Source organism: Habropoda laboriosa, unplaced genomic scaffold (genome assembly GCF_001263275.1).
Source record: "Habropoda laboriosa isolate 0110345459 unplaced genomic scaffold, ASM126327v1 scaffold34, whole genome shotgun sequence".
Classification (NCBI taxonomy): domain Eukaryota; kingdom Metazoa; phylum Arthropoda; class Insecta; order Hymenoptera; family Apidae; genus Habropoda; species Habropoda laboriosa.
In genome coordinates this window covers 1148507-1152220 of record NW_017100142.1, presented here as the reverse complement: position 1 = coordinate 1152220, position 3714 = coordinate 1148507, and the positions used below count along the sequence as shown (strand labels likewise).

The 3714-nt window shown below is 46.1% G+C and overlaps 1 protein-coding gene across 8 annotated transcripts in view; it reads left to right on the top strand.

The window, feature by feature from the left end:
* The window catches only part of LOC108572766 (14-3-3 protein zeta), a 14121-nt gene that overhangs the window by 5410 nt on the left and 4997 nt on the right, over window positions 1-3714 (top strand). For 2 of the 8 annotated variants that reach the window (XM_017935073.1, XM_017935083.1), the window contains exon 1: window positions 370-628. The exons of 4 other annotated variants lie outside the window; for them this stretch is intronic. The gene's annotated coding sequence lies outside the window, so the exon portion shown is untranslated. Of the gene's footprint in view, window positions 1-369; window positions 629-2576; window positions 2628-2784; window positions 2828-3714 lie in introns of those variants that run through there. 2 more of the 8 variants (XM_017935110.1, XM_017935101.1) reach the window with 2 other exon arrangements.

Sequence of the window (3714 nt, the reverse complement as noted above, 5' to 3'; positions counted from 1 at the left end):
AGGAAGAGCAAAAGAAGGATAATATGCGGTGTTGGTAGTATGAGGAAGAGAGGAGTGGAGTTACTCATGTATGGTGCTGAAGCGCGCAGCGCTGCGTAACGCAGCGCAGTACGACGCATCATATCCCGGGGCATGAACATGGACAGGGATAAGGATAGGGATAGTGATAGGGACAGGAACACAGGAACAGGGGCAGTGACAGCCGTGTGCGCCACTGCCCCACCCATGACCGCGCCGGCCATGCTGGGCAAACCGATCAATACTTCGGCTCGGGCACGAGGACGGCCGAGGGATGGCGATCCAGGCCGAATAAAGTCGAAGAAGGACGAATCCCGGCACGAGGCGCGCCGAGTCCCCACCATGAACAGCGTTGCCGGCTCAGTCGCTGTGCGGGAGTGGTCACTGAGGGATGTGTGGTATCGTAACTGAGTGTGACTGAGGAAAAAGACCCGGCGTAGTTTCTCCGCGTAATACGCTCTCGCTCTTTACCCCCCCGGACAAAAAGGAACTAGCAGTACCGAGAGTCTAGTCAGTTTTTCGGCCCCCCTCCCGATTTCGCGCGAGACTACGGAATACGCCGAACGTGTATTTATTTAAGTATTTATTGTACAAAAGACTTAATCTATAGGTAAGACTACGACGATTCATTCTATCGCTTACTATTCTATGCGCCTTCTCCTTACTATCCTTTTACGTTTTTCTCCATACTATCCTTTTACGTTTTTCTCCATTTACTCGTATCTCACTTTTATTCTCTCTCCTCCCCTCGTTATTTTCTCATCGTTCCGCCATCTTTTTCTATCTAATTACTCTTTTTGCATGAACCATTACCTAAACGGTCGTTTCGAACATTTTCCTTTATAACCAAAGGTTTTCTTTTCTCGATCATGGCTGCATATCGAGAATGTGCTAGAAATTCTGTTTCAATGTTGCCGTCGCGTTTTCCTCCATTTGGAGATGGATAAGTCGAGGACAGAGAACCGGCTATCGATCTCTGCAGTATAATACTGCGTCGCAGAAGAAGCGAATCGGTGCGGTCTCCGCAATGACGCCGATTCGCGTTTCGCCGGAAGCAAGGTGATCCGTTGTCGGTTTCTTTGTCCTCGCCTTGTTCTCTCTTGCTTCGTATCACGACACGAAACGGTCGAGAACACCTCGAGGACGGGGCGTGTTAGCTAAGGAGAGAGAGACACAGAAAGAGAGAGAGAGAGAGAGAGAGAGACCAGGAATTTCGCTCTCGCTTCGTGAAAGTAGCGCCGTGGCGCTCCGTTTGGTTGCTTGCTCCCTCTTCGACCTAGCTGCGCCACTATGTCGAGCATAACCTCAAATCATTCGTGATAAGTGTACGCAACTTCTCGTTTCTCTCTCTCTCTCTCTCTCTCTCTCTCTCTCTCTCTCACTAGACATCTCGACGTACAGCCTTGTGTCTAACAACAAGAGCGTTGTTTCACACCTCTCACGGTAGCTGTCTTCAGTTTGCCTGACTAAATAACATTTTCCGTCTCTCGAAAAGCGTGGGTGCGAAGATAAAGGTTATTTACGCGAAAAATTCCATTCCTCTTCTTTTTTAGCAGCATTGTATACCTCTGAAAATTATCGACGATTTCTCCCGTAGCTGTTTTACTTGAATATTTTCGTTCGACTGCGGATCTCGCGAAGCATCGATACTTGGCGTAATCGATACATGAAGATGCGTAAAGTAATTCTTGAAAAGTACGCGATATACGTCGTAATGTGTAACGCGATATAGATAGACGGAGATAAACAGGAGTCGTCCGATAAAATTCGTATTTTTATCAACGCGACGTAGATGTCACGTTCCTCGATCCGCGCGACATATTTATCTTGGGCTGGTTTCGTTTCGATAATTGCAATTACCGAATTGCTCGAAAGAAATTGCTACGTTATTTCGGGCGAGGGGGCGTACGAAGAAACAGAAAGTAAGCAGGACGATATTTTTGAAAATTAACGAATACTTGGATACCTCGAATATAGGGATAAAATGGTAGAGTAGTAGTACCTAGGTAAAATTTTCACGCGTAGAGAAAACTAATTGGGAGAAGTGGGTAGAATTGAAAGGAAAAATCGGTTGGACACGGACACAGTCATCGTTTCATCATCGTGTTCCCCCCGTTCGTGATCGTAACGAAAAGTCTGCGCCGGAAATATTTCACTGGCAACGTGGGGTTTCTCATCAGTTCTCGGGTAGATCCGGCAACAGTGTCGCCAAGCCTGTGCTAACCTAAAGCCAGGTGATTGCGCGCGATTAAATATAGGACGTCGAATACACCTACCAGTTTAATATTTCTGTCCGGGTTTCTTCGACCAGGAATCTGGCTACTTGACCTTCCGTCTGCTCTGTATCGTCACGTGTACTCGGGCACACTGCGAATTATCGTGTAACGATAAGTATTTACAACGCGAAACAACCAGCAAGATATTTCGATGGAAAATCTGTTTCTTGGTTATCCCAACCAGTAGTACCGATGCCTGTACAACCGTATTGTTCGATAAATCGATAAACCAGCGATAACGATTCCTACGTAATCTTTTCGTACGTTGCTAATATCATCGAAGACGCTGAAAGAGGAATTGTTTAAACCTGAGCAAGGAAAAAAAATTGGCTGGTAAACGTGTACTTGGTTTTTTGCGACATTGAACAATGTTCCGCTAATTCGGCACGCTTAAATTGCGGAAAATGGTAACGCGCATGCGCGGCTCCTAGAAACGAATATTTTGCAAGCGTTTGAAAGCTACGCAATAGCGTTGTAGTTTACCCTGATGCAGACGTAAAACATTGTTGATCGTTGCCTCGTTAAGTAGCACGGTACGCAATTTGTTTAGAGAATTAATAACGAACGTATACATACCGTGCATACGAGATCGATCGGCGTGTTCCAGCTTTTAAAATTACACGTACGAAACGGTGGGAGGAGAGGGAGCGTACAGCGCGTTTGAAAATTGTAATCAACTTATCCTTCTTCTCGACTCGTCATCGGGTGGATGTAGAACGGAAAATTCGTGGAGCGAGCAGTGTGCGACAGTCTGCATAACACTAAACGTTATCTCGGTGTCCCGTTTTTTCGTGACTATTAAAAACTTCATATCTACTGTTTCTGTAACGTGTAACGTAACAACGATACAGTGACGCATCACTGTGTGAGTGATACGACCGAGATAATTTTAGGAATGGACCGCGTCTGAAATTGCTCGGATAAATACGCGATTATATCATACTTTGCCACCGTTGTTAAACTTGGGAACCGATATCGGAAGATACCTGCAACATTGCTCTTTTTCTTCCGTTCAATCGGATTCTCTCGAAGATCTTGGAACGAATCGAACGGAGTTTGCGCGTGTACGAGAACGAGAGAAGCATGATCGATACGAAAGGGAATTGAGAATAAGTTAGGCGCTCACGGCGAGGTGTGATATCATCGCTGTTTCCGGTCTGTCATTACCATTCACTACTTTCATTCTTCAATGGAATTATTTGGTTGATCGAGTGGTATGTCCCTCGCGGTGACTCATCGGTAGAGAATCGCGCGCGCGCTGCTCTCTCGATTCACTTCAATTCACCATTCTTAATCAGATTTTCTCTCCCCAAGTCTGGTACCTCTTGTAAAACGATACGAATACGTTTTTTGTTCCCGTTGAAAGCGACGTTTCGTTGGAAGAACGCGTGCACGCACGATCGGCGAACGAAGCGTGTGG